At 42.9% G+C, this 17,364-nt stretch overlaps 1 pseudogene; it reads left to right on the top strand.

Annotated features, from left to right (window-relative positions):
- The first annotated feature begins 1,720 nt into the window (after positions 1-1,720).
- LOC136388182 (solute carrier family 25 member 3 pseudogene) overlaps positions 1,721-17,364 on the top strand; it is a 42,901-nt pseudogene continuing 27,257 nt past the window's right edge.

Below are 17,364 nucleotides of genomic sequence, written 5' to 3'. Positions count from 1 at the left end.
CTGCTCAAGGCACATATGGGAGTTGATGCTTCCAGCTCTTCCCCCTTCTCTCTCTCTGTCTCTCCTCTCTCTCTCTCTCTCTCTCTCTCTCTCTCTCTCTCTCCCTCTCCTCTCTAAAAAAAATGAATAAATTAAAAAAAAATTTTTTAAATCAAACTGGAAGAATCAGAAAACCTAAACAGACCGATTACAATGAAAGAGATTGAAACAGTTATCAAAAAACTCCCAACAAACAAAAGCCCTGGGCCCGATGGCTTCACAGGTAAATTTTACCAAACATTCAAAGAAGAAATAAATCCTATCCTTTCTCAAGCTATTTTAAAAAATTCAAGGAGAGGGAAAACTTCCAAACTCCTTTTATGAGGCAAGCATAATTCTGATTCCAAAACCAGGCAAAGACACTACAAAGAAAGAAAATTATAGACCAATATCCCTGACAAATTTAGATGCTAAAATTCTCAACAAAATATTAGCAAACCGGATCTAGCAATACATGATAAAAATCATACATCATGATCAAGTGGGATTTATTTTGGGGAGGCAAGGCTGGTACCATATTTGCAAATCAGTCAATGTGATTCATCACATAAACAAAAGGAATGATAAAAACCACATGATGATATCAATAGATGCAGAAAAAGCATTTGATAAAATCCAGCACCCATTTATGATAAAAACTCTCAGCAAAGTGGGAATACAGGGAACATACCTTAACAGGATAAAGGCCATCTATGACAGACCCACAGCCAACATCACACTCAATGGGCAAAAATTAAAAGCAATCCCCTTAAGATCAGGAACAAGGCAGGGGTGCCCCCTTTCACCACTCTTATTCAACAGAGTTCTGGAAGTCCTAGCCACAACAATCAGACAAGAAGAAGAAATAAAAGGCATCCAAATTGGAAAAGATAAAGTAAAACTTTCATTATTTGCTGATGACTTAATACTGTACATAGAAAACCAGAAAGCCTCAGTCAAAAAACTACCAGAACTGGGGAGACAAGATGGCGCTGGAGTAGGCGGACGTACCAGCATCTACCTCCCAGAACCAATGTGGATTACAAACTAATTTTATGAACTATCAGCTGGAAAAACCAACTTTGGACTAAACTAAAAGGACTCTTCAACCAAGGAACGCTGAAGAAGCCACACAGAGACTGGTAGGAAAAGCGGAAACGCGGAGAGGGCTGCCCAGCTTCTCGGAGCGAACGGCAGCAGGGAGAGACTCGCGTGGCGGGAAGTGCGTTTAGCAGAGGGGAAAGGGTCCTGAGCCCCAGGAACAAAGCCCCAGCCTGCAGCCCCAGAGCCCAGAAGAAGCGTAAGGACAGTATTTAGCTGGAAACAAGTCAGGATACTGTTTGTGAGAGAGTCTGATTTCTCAGACCCAGGATCCTTCTTAAAGGGACCACGCAGAACATCTCTCTCACAAACACTCACCCGGGGCTCCGGGAGACGGAGGGAGAGGGGAGAAAACCACAGTAACAGGAAGAGAGTGCAATCTAGGAGGCATAGGGAAAAACATTTTGGGAGATAGCCACCCTAACCCCTGGGACGAGTCACTCCCCAAAGCTGAAGTGAATATTTCCCCCGGAAACAGCAATACCAGCAAAGGGAAGCAGGAGAGCAGCCAAACAAGCTCTCCCGCAGCATTCAGAGCAGAGTCGCATAGAAGGAGGGAGCTTTCGGGTCTACAGTAGTGAGTCTTAGGGTCCGAGCTGCAATGCCCCCACCCACGCGGCTGAGGGCGCACCGGAGAGCGGGCAGCAGTGAAAGACAAAAGCGCAGTTCTGCTGGCAGGGGCGGAAGCCGGCTGGCCACCAGTGGGCTCAGGTGTGAGCTCAATCTTGCCCGCCTAGGGAGAAGGGGGCGTGCAAAAGCAGCCAAGCTCAGCTGCCAGCAGCCTGTAATCCAGCCTCCGGGAGAAGGGCGGGAAACCCAGAAAGGGTAGAAACCAGCCCCGGAGCAAGGGTAGAGGAGCACAGCCCTGCCCCGCCCGTGCAACTCAGGCTTGCGGTCTGACTTGGTAGCCAGCTCCTCCCGCGGGGGTAGAGCCAAAAGCCCAGAAGAGGCGGAGTTCCGCTACTGAGCTGAGCTTGGGCACGCATTCCTGCCCGGTGGTAGAGCCAAGGCTAGCAGCTGTTCCTTGAGTGGGATCATCCTGCAAAGGCAGGGCGAAAGCTCGGAAACAGGTGGAGACCCGCAGCAGAGCAAAGGTGCTTGCCAGTGCCCTCAGGACCGAGCATAACGTCACACACAGGGGCGGGGCAAAGGCCAAGGCCACCAACCCTTGTGCACCCGAGCACGTGATCACAGCCACTCTCGTGAAGAGAAAATGCGGAGGCAGAGAAATACAACACAAATAAACCAAGAGAAATCCCCAGAAAAGGACCTAAGTGAATCAGATATAACCAAATTACCAGATGCAGAGTTTAAAATAACGATTGTTAGGATGCTCAAAGATATTAGAACCACCATAGATGGCCATTACGAAAACCTAAATAAAGAGATAACAAATATAAAAAAGGACATTGAAATAATTAAAAAGAATCAGACAGAAATGACAAATACAATATCTGAAATAAAGAATACAATGGAAGGAATTAAAAGCAGGATGGATGAAGCAGAGAATCGAATCAGTGACTTAGAGGACACAATAAATAAAGGCACGGAAGCAGAGCAGAAAAAAGAAAAGAGACTCAAAAAGTCTGAGGAAACTCTAAGAGAGCTCTGTGACAACATGAAGAGAAATAACATCCGCATCATAGGGGTTCCTGAAGAAGAAGAGAAAGAACAAGGGATAGAGACTTTGTTCAAACATATTATAGCAGAAAACTTCCCCCAATTAAAGCAGGAAAACATTTCACATGTTCAGGAAGCACAGAGAACTCCATTAAGGAGAAACCCAAAGAAACCAACACCAAGACACATCATAATTAAATTACCAAAGCTAAATGATAAAGAGAAAATATTAAAAGCTGCTAGAGAAAAAAAGACTATCACCTACAAAGGAGCCCCCATAAGGATGACTTCTGACTTCTCAACAGAAACACTTGAGGCCAGAAGGGAATGGCAAGAAATATTCAAAGTAATGCAGAACAAGAATCTACAAACAAGACTACTTTATCCAGCAAGGCTATCATTTAAAATTGAAGGTGAAATAAAAAGCTCTACAGACAAAAAAAACTCAAGGATTTCACTGCAACCAAACCAAGGCTGCAAGAAATGCTAAGGGACCTCTTGTAAACAGATCAAAGGAAAAAAAAAAGAATATAGCAAAAGAGAAAAACAGTTTTAAAGAAAAAAAAATGGCAACAAACAATTACATATCAGTAATAACCTTAAATGTTAATGGATTAAATGATCCGATCAAGAGACATAGGGTAGCTGCGTGGATAAGAAAACAGGACCCATACATATGCTGTCTACAAGAGACACACCTTAAATCAAAAGATGCACATAGACTGAAGATAAAAGGATGGAAAAAAATATTTCATGCAAATGGAAATGAAAAAAAAGCTGGGGTAGCAATACTTATATCAGACAAAATGGACTTTAGAACAAAGACCATAGTTAGAGATAAAGAAGGTCACTACATAATGATAAAGGGAGCAATACAAAAGGAAGATATAACCATTATAAATATCTACGCACCTAATATAGGAGCACCTAAATATATAAAGCAGACTTTGATAGACTTAAAGGGCGAGATCAACAGCAATACTATAATAGTAGGAGATTTCAATACCCCATTAACATCATTAGACAGATCCTCAAGAAAGAAAATTAACAAAGAAACAGCAGACTTAAAGGACATATTAGATCAACTCGATTTAATAGATATCTTCAGAACCTTTCACCCTAAAACAGCAGAATATACATTCTTTTCAAGCGCTCATGGTACATTCTCTAGAATAGACCACATGTTAGGGCACAAAAGCGGGCTCAACAAATTTAAGAAGATTGAAATCATATCGAGCACTTTCTCTGATCACAATGGCATTAAACTAGAAATCAACCACAATAGAAAAATTGAAAAACATTCAAACACTTGGAAACTAAATAGCACGTTATTAAACAATGAATGGGTTAACATTGAGATCAAAGAAGAAATTAAAAAATTCCTAGAAACAAACGATAATGAGCATACATCAACTGAAAATTTATGGGACACAGCAAAAGCAGTCCTGAGAGGGAAGTTTATAGCATTACAGGCATACCTCAAGAAGCTAGAAAAAGCTCAAATAAGCAACTTAACTCTGCATCTAAAAGAACTAGAAAAAGAACAGCAAGTAAAGCCCAGAGCTAGTAGAAGGAAGGAAATAATAAAGATCAGAGCAGAAATAAATGACATAGAGGCTAAAGAAACAATACAGAGGATCAATGAAACCAGGAGCTGGTTCTTTGAAAAGGTAAACAAGATCGATGAACCTTTAACAAGACTCACCAAGAAAAAAAGAGAGAGGACTCAAATAAATAAAATTAGAAACGAGAGTGGAGAAATAACAACTGACACAACAGAAATACAAAATATTGTAAGAAAATACTATGAAGAACTGTACGCCAAAAAACTAGACAACCTAGATGAAATGGACAATTTCCTTGAATCATATAATCTTCCAAAAATCAATCTGGAAGAATCAGAAAACCTAAACAGACCAATTACAACAAATGAGATTAAAACAGCTATCGAAAAACTCCCAAAAAAGAAAAGTCCTGGGCCTGATGGCTTCACAAGTGAATTCTACCAAATATTCAAAGAAGAACTAACTATTATCCTTCTCAAGCTATTTCAAAAAATTCAAGAGGAAGGAAGACTTCCAAACTCCTTTTATGAGGCGAGCATAATTCTGATTCCAAAACCAGGCAAAGACAACACAAAAAAAGAAAATTATAGGCCAATATCCCTGATGAACTTAGATGCAAAAATCCTCAACAAAATATTAGCAAACTGGATCCAGCAATATATGGAAAAAATCATACACCATGATCAAGTAGGATTTATTCTTGGGAGGCAAGGCTGGTACAATATTCGCAAATCAATCAATGTGATTCATCACATAAACAAAAGAAAGGAGAAAAACCACATGATAATTTCAATAGATGCAGAAAAAGCATTTGATAAAGTCCAGCACCCATTCATGATCAAAACTCTCAGCAAAGTGGGAATACAGGGAACATACCTCAACATGATAAAGGCCATCTATGACAAACCCACAGCCAACATCATACTCAATGGGCAAAAATTAAAAGCAATCCCCTTAAGATCAGGAACAAGGCAGGGGTGCCCCCTTTCACCACTCTTATTCAACATAGTTCTGGAAGTCCTAGCCACAGCAATCAGACAAGAAAAAGAAATAAAAGGCATCCAAATTGGAAAAGAAAAAGTAAAACTTTCATTATATGCAGATGACATGATATTGTATATAGAAAACCCTAAAGTCTCAGTCAAAAAACTACTAGACCTGATAAAAGAATTTGGCAAGGTGGCAGGATATAAAATCAATACTCAGAAATCAGAGGCATTTTTATACACTAATAATGAACTGTCAGAAAGAGAAATCAGGGAATCAATCCCCTTTACCATTGCAACCAAAAAAATAAAGTACCTAGGAATAAATCTAACCAAGGAGATTAAAGACTTGTACTCGGAAAATTATAAAACATTGATAAAAGAAATCAGGGAAGATACGAATAAGTGGAGGCATATACCGTGCTCATGGTTAGGAAGAATAAACATCATTAAAATGTCTATATTACCCAAAGCAATTTATAAATTCAATGCAATACCAATGAAAATACCAATGACTTACTTCAAAGACATAGAACACATATTCCAAAAATTTATATGGAACCAAAAAAGAACACGAATAGCCTCAGCAATCCTGAAAAGGAAGAAAAAAGCGGGAGGTATCACACTTCCAGATATCAAGTTATATTATAAGGCCATTGTACTCAAAACAGCATGGTACTGGCACAAGAACAGGCACATAGATCAATGGAACAGAACAGAGAACTCAGAAATAAACCCACAGCTCTATGGACAACTGGTATTTGACAAAGGAGGTAAGACAATACAATGGAGTAAAGACAGCCTCTTCAACAAATGGTGTTGGGAAAACTGGACAGCTACCTGCAAAAAAATGAAACTAGACCACCAACTTACACCACTCACAAAAATAAACTCAAGCCCTGGCCGGTTGGCTCAGCGGTAGAGCGTCGGCCTAGCGTGCGGAGGACCAGGGTTCGATTCCCGGCCAGGGCACATAGGAGAAGCATCCATTTGCTTCTCCACCCCTCCGCCGCGCCTTCCTCTCTGTCTCTCTCTTCCCCTCCCGCAGCCACGGCTCCATTGGAGCAAAGATGGCCCGGGCGCTGGGGATGGCTCTGTGGCCTCTGCCCCAGGCGCTAGAGTGGCTCTGGTCACAACATGGCGACGCCCAGGATGGGCAGAGCATCGCCCCCTGGTGGGCAGAGCGTGGCCCCATGGTGGGCGTGCCGGGTGGATCCCGGTCGGGCGCATGCGGGAGTCTGTCTGACTGTCTCTCCCTGTTTCCAGCTTTAGAAAAATGAAAAAAAAAAAAAAAAAAATTAAAAAAAAAATAAATAAACTCAAAATGGATAAAAGACTTGAATATAAGCCGTGAAACCATAAGCATCTTAGAAGAAAACATAGGCAGTAAGCTCTCTGACATCTGTCGCAGCAATATATTTGCTGATTTGTCTCCACAGGCAAGTGAAATAAAAGACAGGATAAACAAATGGGACTTTATCAAACTAAAAAGCTTCTGCACAGCTAAAGACAATAAGAACAGAATAAAAAGACAAACTACACAAAGGGAGAATATATTTGACATAGCGTCTGATAAGGGGTTAATAACCAAAATTTATAAAGAACTTGTAAAACTTAATACCAGGAAAACAAACAATCTAATCCAAAAATGGGCAAAAGAAATGAATAGACACTTCTCCAAAGAGGACACACAGATGGCCAATAGGCATATGAAAAAATGTTCAACATCACTAATCATTAGAGAAATGCAAATTAAAACCACAATGAGATATCACCTCACACCAGTCAGAATGGCGCTCATCAATAAAACAACACAGAATAAGTGCTGGCGAGGATGTGGAGAAAAGGGAACCCTCCTGCACTGCTGATGGGAATGCAGACTGGTGCAGCCACTGTGGAAAACAGTATGGAGATTCCTCAAGAAATTAAAAATCAAACTGCCTTTTGACCCAGCTATACCACTGTTAGGAATATACCCCAAGAACACCATAGCACTGTTTGAAAAGAAGAAATGCACCCTCATGTTTATGGCAGCATTGTTCACAAAGGCAAAGATTTGGAAACAGCCCAAGTGACCATCAGAGGATGAGTGGATTAAAAAGCTTTGGTATATATATACTATGGAATACTACTCAGCCATAAGAAATGATGACATCGGATCTTTTACAAAAACATGGATGGGCCTTGATAACATTATACTGAGTGAAAGAAGTAAATCAGAAAAAACTAAGAACTATATGTTTCCACACATAGGTGGGACATAAAGATGAGACTCAGAGACATGAACAACAATGTGGGGGTTACAGGGTGGGGGGAGGAGAGGGAGGGGGTTGGGGGAGGGGAGGGGCACAAAGATCATGGCTTTTCAGCATTTGCCATATTCCCCCCTTAATCTATAGACAGACAGAAAATATTTACGTATGGTGTTCCCACTATAAAGACTGCTGTCTTAGGGACAAATGCTGATAAACTATTTCAGCAGTTCCTCCTTCTTCAAAGACTTATATGTAAACATAGAGCTCCATGTTTCATAGGACATACTCAAGCTCACTCCATGCTCCCTGGTGCTTTAGCACAAGGGAATGCCCCCCCCCTTTTTTTTTTTTTTAGTATTTTTTCTTTTATTTATTTATTTTTTTGTATATTTCTGAGGATGGGGATGGGGAGGCAGTCAGACAGACTCCTGCATGTGCCTGACTGGGATCCACCTGGCATGCCTACCGGGGGGAATGCTCTGCCCATCTGGGATGTTGCTCTGTTACAACCGGAGCCATTCTGGCGACTGGGGCGGAGGCCATGGGGCCATCCTTAGTGTCCAGGGTGGATTTGCTCCGGTGGAACCTTGGCTGCGGGCGGGAGGAGAGAGACTAAGAGGAAGGAGAGGGGGAGGAGTGGAGAGGTAGATGGGCGCTTCTCCTGTGTGCTCTGGCCAGGAATCGAACCCGGGAATCCTGCACACCAGGCCAATGACTCCGACGGGTCTACCATATCATGCTTTTTACTTAAAAAAAAAAAAAAATTTACATTTCTTTTGAATGCTGATGAACAGGAGACACCAAATCTTTTTCGCCTGCAAACTACTACCTTCTTTATTAGATCTAGCTAATAACACTGTTCTGTCTTTTTTCCAAATAGCTCCAGATATATGGAAAAGATTTATATAGGCAGAAGGGGATCCTCAAACCCCTCAGCGAGATCTTCTGAGAATGGCTTTTAAGATACCTAGAGGCAGAAAAAGCCCAATAGAGATCAGGGGAACTACCAGCTTTTAGGATACACCCTTAAAGGCTCCAACACCCCAAAGGGTCTCATAGGATGCCATCTGGGTCCTGCTACAATAGTGGAAAGGAAGGTCATTGAGCTAAAGCCTGCCAGGCTTACACGCCTCTGCTGTGAGGAAACAGGGACACTGGAAGGTGGGCTTCCCCCTCGCTCCTCTAAGGGAGGGTTCAGTCTCTTCCAGCCCTGCTCCAGCCACCTATGACCTAACCTTGCCCAGAAAGCTGGGGTTTGCCACTGAAGGCTGAAGGTGCCCAGGGCCGTAGGCCCCATCTACGACATTGTGGACGAGCCTAGGGTATTTCTTCCAAGAAGCAGGTAAACTGATCTCATTTGCACAAGGGCCACTTAACTATGTTTTGCCTGAATAGTCAGGTTTTTTATTCTTCCCTCAAAGATCTCTGTTGTGGGTGTTGATAGTCCTATTTTCTGCTGCTTTGCTTAATATATAGTGTTTCCTTTATCCCTCCTACCTCAATGCCCCACTCATATTTCAGGCTGAGACCTACTCTTTAGAGCTCTCTTTCCTCCTTTTGCCAACTTGTATTATGAATTTACCTTTGCCACCCAGCTTAGTGTATCCCAAGGTTCTCTTTACCAGGCCACAGTCACAGAGCTCCAGGGAAAAGCAACCTGGTCTCAACTCTCCAGGCAGAGGAGAACAGAAGCTCCATATCCACGCATGCTGCAAATGGATTTTTCCAGTCTGCCTGAATCATTACCAGCTAGAAGCAGCGGTCATTGGGACTTGGACATGAGCTGCAAAGTATAGAATGGTGACAACAATTCCAGTGCCATGCGGACTTTTCCTGTGGGGAACTTTCCTGGACTCCTGCTCCCTGTGACAGCTCCTAACAGACTGAACTGTGGTTGGGTTGCATTTTTCAGGGATTTGGCATGGTGATGGGGACAACTTGGACTTGGGGAACATGTTAAGGACACTACTCATTCATGGATTCTTGCTGTATTGGCCAAGAGTTTGCTTAAAGGCTGTTAATCACTGTAAAAAAAATAGAGGACTGGATGAAGAAAATGGGGCACATATACACCATGGTATATTATTCAGCTAGGAGAAATGGTGACATCGGATCACTTATAGCGGAATGGTGGAGTCTTGGTAGCATTGTGCGGGGTGAAATAAGCGAATCAGAAAAAAACAGGAACTGCAGGATTCCATACATTGGTGGGACATAAAAGCGAGACTAAGAGGCATGAACAGGAGTGTGGTGGCTATGGGGGGTGGGGGGAGGGAAGGAGGGAGAGGGGAGGGGGAGGGGTACAGAGAGAACTGGATGGAGGGTGGCGGAGGACGATCTCTCTTCGGGTGATGGGTATGCAACAGAACTAAATGACAAGATAACCTGGAAATGTTTTCTTTGAATGTATGTACCCTGATTTATTGATGTCACCCCATTAAAATAAAAATGTATTTATTAAAAAAAAAAAAAAAAAAAAAACCTACCATAACTAATAAATGAATTCAGCAAGGTGGCAGAATATCAAATCAATACTCAGAAATCAGTGGCATTTATATATACCAACAATGAACTGTCTGAAAGAGAAATTAAGGAAACAATCCCCTTCACTATTGCAACAACAACAAAAAAGTACCTAGGAGTAATTTTAACCAAGGAGGTTAAAGACCTGTACTCGGAAAATTATAAAACAATGATAAAAGAAATCAAGAAAGATACAAACAAGTGGAAGGAAGTATATACTGTGCTCATGGATAGGAAGAATAATCATTATTAAAATGTCTATACTACCCAAAACAATTTATAAATTCCATGCAATTCCTGTTAAAATACCAATGACATACTTCAATAATATAGAACAAATATTCCAAATATTTATATGGAACCAAAAAACAACACGAATAGCCTCCGCAATCTTAAAAATGAAAAATAAAGCAAAGGGTATCACACTTCCTGATATCAAGTTATACTACAAGGCCATCATACTCAGAACAGCTTGGTACTGGCATAAGAACAGGCATACAGATCAATGAAACAGAACAGAGAACCCAGAAATAAACCCACACCTTTATGGACAATTGATAGTTGACAAAGGAGGTAAGAGCATATAATGGAGTACAGACCATCTCTTCAACAAATGGTGTTGGGAAAATTGGACAGCTACCTGCAAAAAAATGAAACTAGACCACCAACTTACACCATTCACAAAAACAAACTCCAAATGGATAAAAGACTTAAATGTAAGTCGTGAAACCATGATCATCTTGGAAGAAAACATAGGCAGTAAGCTCTCCGACATCTCTCACAGCAATATATTTGCTGATTTATCTCTACAGGCAAGTGAAATAAAAGACAGGATGAACAAACGGGACTATATCAAACTAAAAAGCTTTTGCACAGCTAAAGACAATAAGAACAAAATTAAAAGACAAACCATACAACGGGAGAACATATTCGCCAACAGTCCAATAAGGGGTTAATAATCAAAATCTATAAAGAACTTGTAAAACCCAACACCAGGAAGTAAACAATCCAATCAAAAATTGGGCAAAAGAACTGACTTGACACTTTTCCAAAGAAGACATACATATGGCCAATAGGCAGATGAAAAAATGTTCAACATCACTAATCATTAGAGAAATACAAATTAAAACCACAATGAGATACCAACTCACACCTGTCAGAATGGCACTCATTAACAAAACAACACATAACAAGTGCTGAGGAGGATGTGGAGAAAAGGGAGACCTCCTCCACTGCTGGTGGGAATGCAGACTGATGCAGCCACTGTGGAAAACAGTATGGAGATTCCTCAAAAAATTAAAAATCAAACTGCCTTTTGACCCAGCCATCCCACTTCTAGGAATATGTACTAAGAATAACAAATCACTGATTCAAAAGAAGAAATGCACCCCCATGTTAATGGCAGCATTGTTTACAATAGCCAATATCTGGTAACAGCCCAAGTGTCCTTCAGTGGACGAGTGGATTAAAAAGCATTGGTATATATACACAATGGAATACTACGTGGCTGTGAAAAAGAAGGAAATCTTACCCTTTGCAACAACATGGATGGATCTGGAGACTATTATGCTAAGCAAAATAGGCCAGACAGAGGAGAAATATTATATGACCTCACTTTTATGAGTAATCCAATGAGCAATGTGAACTGAGGAATGGAAGGGAGGCAGAGAAGTGGTTAAAGAATCCAGAGGGAAAGTGGATAGAGAGAAAGGGGATGAGAACAGGGGATCAAAGAAAGGAAAGACATTTGGGAAAGTATATACACATAACACAGAGAGATTGAGGGCAGGATAGTAAATCATGGAGGAATGGGGGGAAGGCAATGGGAGAGGGGGCAAAGGGGGTATCAAGGAGGATACGGGGTGGGTGGGAGGGAAGGAGATATATTCGGGGGAACACTTGTATCTATGTAAATACAACAAATTAAAAAAAAAAAAGACCTAGCATTTCCATTATCTTCAAAGCAGCATGCACTGAAGGTATAGATGCTGACAGGTCTGCCCAGCAGGCCCTCTCAGCCAGCTGCCGGGAGTTCCACAAAAGCCACTGTCTTCCCACCAGCCTCCTGGTCACCCCTATGCCAGAGCTTTGCCTCCCCAGCTGCAGACATCTCCTCTTATAAAAACCCCACAGGCGGAAGAACAAATCCCACACTGAAGTGTGACTTAACTGGCCACAGGGTCAGCCCTGAGTCAGTGAGCGTGGGAAGACTGTTCGGCTTGGAACACAGGAGATAGAGATGAACTAAAAGTATGAAGAAAAACAAAAGAACAATAAACAGCATAAACCGGTCAGAGCAGGGAGACGTGCCATCTGAGGGATTTCGAGGCTCACATTCCATGTCTCGGTTGCACGGTGCTAGCTGCATTGCTCTTCTCACCAGTATGTGCAAAGCTATGTATAACTATATAATAACACATAATTATATGTAAAAATATAACTTTTATGTCTGTGTGTACTCTAGGATCACTTTTCAAACCAACAGCCCCTGCCCTCAAGGAGCTCACAGCTGTGTAGAGAAAGCAGGTAAGACGACAAACAGGTGCAGACCAGGCTGTGGGAAACTCCAGCACAGGAGGAGGGAAAGGCCTCCCTAGGGAGCTGACCCTGGAGCTGAACTGACAGGAGGCGGCTGCAGAGGCCCCAAGAGAATATGAGGTCATTGTCTTTAGAGGGAACAGTAAGTACGCAGAACGGTATTATGTCGGCTTGAGGAAGTTCAAAATGGTCAGGACCCAGCAGGGTGAGGCAGCTACAGAGAATGAAGAAGAAGGCAGGGCATGAACAGGCCCAGGTGGCTTATAGATGGGGGACAGGAGCTAGGGACAGGACCAGGCAGGGTCCTGCACTAGGGAGAAGAGAGCTGGAAGCACACATGTAAGGCAGAAAAACCAGAAGAGTCGATAACACTTCCTAAGGAAGAAGAGGAGAGACTGAGAGGGAAAAGTAACCAGAAATGACCCATGGACATCATATGTGATCCCAGGAGGTGTTGGTTGTCAGCTATCAGTCATGCCCAGACCAGCACCATGCAGCCCAGACCAGCTTGTCACCCATTGTCCTGAGCTTTAGCTCTCCAGCTGAGATGGTGAGACTGGACCACTGGTTCCCAAAGTTGGCTGACAGTATTGTCATCGAGGTATCTTTCAAAATTTCAAAGTCCAGGCCACAGCCCAGACAGGTGAAATCACAATGTTGGGGTGTGGGACTCAGGCCTAGGTACCTCTTGAAGCTCTTCAGGTGATGCCAGTGGGAAACCAGGGCTTGGGACCTCTGCTCTAACAGACAGTGCTATTGAGCCTCCTAGCAGACTTTGAATTCAAAAGCATCATGAACTTGACATTCATGACACTGCAGAGGTTGCTTCTTGCAAAATCTTTCTCCCCCAGAATTTTTTGTTTTTTGAATTGTGTCTTGGGCTTCTCACTGCTACATGTGGGCAAAGTGTAGTCTCTATTTAGAGTCCATCCCCTTATGTCTGTTCTAAATCTTCTCCCCAAACAAGGTTTCCACTGTCAATCAGACAACAGAATCCTGGACCCCACACTGTGACCTCCCAGGAGGAAGGGCCAGGAGGCCAGTAATGCCATCCTACACTGTCTCATTTCCCCAATCTGGAGTAAGGAGAACTCAGCCAACAGTGACTCAACATTCACTGTGCTCTTTGAGGGTCAAAACCCACACATGCAGCATGCAGTGTGAGGTCCTGGGTCGGTTCCTATAACAAAGAAAGGGTATTAGTGGGGAAACGGGAAGTCTGAAAAAGATCTGTAGCTTAGTCCATTGTACCAATGTTGATTTTTGAGCTTTAATAACTGTCATGATTATATGAGCTGGTCATAATAGCAGAAGCTGGGCGAAGGGAAGGAATTCTGTATCACCTTTGCAACTTTTCTACAAATCTATATGTATTCCAAAATAGAAAGTTCACTTTTAAAACACGAACACACACACACGTTCATGATGTACGGATCTGCACTTCACAGCAGGAAAGGGTATGGGCTCCAGAAACAGAATGCCCGAGTTTAGAATGTCGCTCAGCCGCCATGCGGGTACACTCGGCACTGTCTGGTCTGTAGAATGGAGCCCCACCACATGAAACTGCGGGAAGGGCCTGACCAGGTGGTGGCGCAGTGGATAGAGCATCGGACTGGGATGCAGAGGACCCAGGTTTGAGAACCCGAGGTCTCCAGCTTGAGTGCGGGCTCATCTGGTTTGAGCAAAAATTCACCAGCTTGGACCCAAGGTCGCTGGCTCGAGCAAGGGGTTACTCGGTCTGCTGAAGGCCCGCGGTCAAGGCACATATGAGAAAGCAATCAATGAGCAACTAAGGTGTTGCAATCACAACGAAAAACTAATGATTGATGCTTCTCATCTCTCTGTTCCTGTCTGTCTGTCCCTGTCTATCCTTCAGTCTGACTCTCTCTCTGTCTCTGTAAAAAAAAAAAAAAAAAAAAAAAAAAACAAATAAAATAAAATAAAATAAAGAAACTGCGGGAAGGCCGGACAATGGGGTGAATTTCATTGCTCTGTCCCACACCTGGAGCAGAGTAACCATTCAAAACTGTTTTTTTTCAATTTAGGAAAAAAGACAAGACTATCATCCTGAAGCAAAGGCACCTGGACATGCTCAGAGTTCAAGGCAAAGGGAAACCAGAGCAGCCTTAGCTCGGACCCGAGGCTTCTCCTGTATGAGGAGGCGCTGGGGGCCAGCAGGGATCTAACTCCCACACACACAACATGCACACATATACACAGACACACATAGGCACACATACACACACCACAGGCATACACACACCATACATGCATATACACACATAAAACACACACAACATACATACACAAACCACATACACATACACACACCATGCATGGACATACATGGATGCATATACCACATATATGCACACTTCATGCATGTACATACACACATGGTACAGGTAACACCGCACACACACATACATATGTACAACCACACATACACACAGAGAGAGCATCCAGCACCATGTTACACTCTCTTGTTGACCAATCCCTGCACAACTAACTCTCTGACCCCATTTTCTGTTCTCTTATTTTTCCATCTTATGCCTGGAGTCCCTTCCTTTAGTTGAAGCAAGTAGTTGAAGAATTTGGCAGCAAGAGAAAAATAAACCATGGGAAAGGGTTTGCTCTGAAATCCCTGAGCAGCCCCTGTCCACGGTGCTATTAATTCTCATAAATGATTGTCTTTTTCTCTCCATGTAAAGAGTGACTTAAAAATCTGATCTCCATCTGAACACCCCCCAAGAGTGCTGCTAGCTACAGATGGGTGTCTACAATGAATATTTTAACTGCTGCCCCAATAAAATATGGATAAACCAAAAGGAGCCCTCTCTTGTAGCTGTTATTTCAAAACAACTAAACAGCTTAAGTTTCCACTCTAGATTTTTACCGCAAAGAGCTGCCAGCCCTGTGTCCCACCTAACGAAAGACAGCTTTGCTCATGCTAGTCCATCTGCAAAGTTCACAGTTACCATTTTAATGCCATATTTTATGCATGGGCTTATTTTCCTGCCTTTCTAAATGCCTGACTTTGCATGCCAAATTTGAGAAGTGTTTATTTTAAAAAACGATCTCAAACTGTCAGCCCATCACACATTGGTTGTACCCTGGAGACTGAGGCATCTTTCAAGAAGTCTTGACTTTGCCCTAAATCTTTATAATACTTGGAATTAAAGCCTACATCAAATGTTTGTGCCACTCAGAATGACTGACCTGAAAAATAACACAATTATAGTATTGCAAATGCCCTTCCCAGTGGTCCACTAGAAAACAAGAAGAAATTCAATGTCTTCCCCCACATATCAGCATTGGAACTTGGTGCTACATGTGAGGGAATGAGAGAGAACTCAGCATGATATGATTCCTACGTTATAAAGATCTGCATTACACTGCTGCATGCATGGCGGTGAGCCGGGCATGACCTGCAACTTATAGGTCTGACTGTAAGAACACATTTTATAATAGGGTATGACTGTCTTTTGTTGACACTTGAGGGTTTTTCCCTAAAACTTCTCTAGTCTCATTTCACATTGAGATACCATAACCATACACAGCTTCCAAGTTTACGGCCATGACTGCACCCAGAAAGCTCATATCTTTCGGATTGGTTCTAACACCATTAGCACTGGGAGTTGATAATAACATGGAAACAGAGGCAGGGGTTGGACTGAAGTTAGCATTTGCACCACCTTCAAATAAAGGGTTTGTTTAAACATGAATACTTGATGAAGATTGCAGTGAGGAGTACTTAGAATGTTTTAAGAGAGCGAACTGTTTTCAAATATGCATTGCGTTCAGACAGTGCAGAGTAATTGTAAAGAACCAGGGCTCTTCTTGCCTGGACAGTGCCTCTCACAGTGGAATCTCTTGAACAAAGCGATGTATGTTACTGTGAAGTGTGAGCCCCTCAGGGCTCTGATGCTCACAGATCCGAAGTGTGCTTTGGTCATAGCAGTGTGTTTCCACACAGTGGAAACCAACTAAACTCCTTTTGAATGCTTTAGTTCCCAAAGTGGCCTATTTTATGATTTTTGAATTATTAAAATGAGATGCTAATATCTCCACCAGTCACTGCTATCAGATAAGCATCGCAAACTCCCACATCAGCAGCCAGCCACAGGGCTGGCTGCTCCCCTGAGGGCTGGAGTTCTGACTATGGTGACGACATACTCTGAGATGTCACTGCCGGGCACAGACCAGTAGAGCTGGGTCACCCAAACCAACTAGGGGGAAGTCATCCATGCAGTCCCAGGCCAGGCAAGCGAGTGAACGGCAGTGAGGGACTGCATCCCCCAGAAGGCACTAGCCAGTAAGCTGGGACACCGCCTGACTCCAAGGAACTCATGTCACCCGTGTGAACTGGTCTCCACCACCAACTGTCCACTAGAGAAACCAATGCACTGCATCCCAGGGTGACAAGACTTCAAGGAGGCAGAGCAGGGTCCTCGAGAGTTCTGAGAGCAAACCTGCCTCCACCCACTCTGAGGTCAAAGTGCACCTGCTCTGAATCTCCATACCCTCAGCTGGGGGGATGTTAATTACCTCTTCCTTGCAAGGTGGTCCCCAAGAGCCTGCTCTGAGCCCCTTGTCCACACTGCCTTCTCTCAGCATAGTGAACATTTCACAGCTGCCAGTATGCTGACACCAACCACAATGGCAGAGCAAATGTCTCCACAATGCAGAGTTTCCACAGCTGCTCGCCCCCCTTTCCTAGGCCAGAGAAGAGTGTACGTAAACAACATCCCTCCTCCT

Source organism: Saccopteryx leptura, chromosome 1 (genome assembly GCF_036850995.1).
Source record: "Saccopteryx leptura isolate mSacLep1 chromosome 1, mSacLep1_pri_phased_curated, whole genome shotgun sequence".
NCBI lineage: Eukaryota > Metazoa > Chordata > Mammalia > Chiroptera > Emballonuridae > Saccopteryx > Saccopteryx leptura.
The sequence above is the reverse complement of the archived record's forward strand: the minus strand, read 5'-3'. Positions and strand labels throughout refer to the sequence as shown.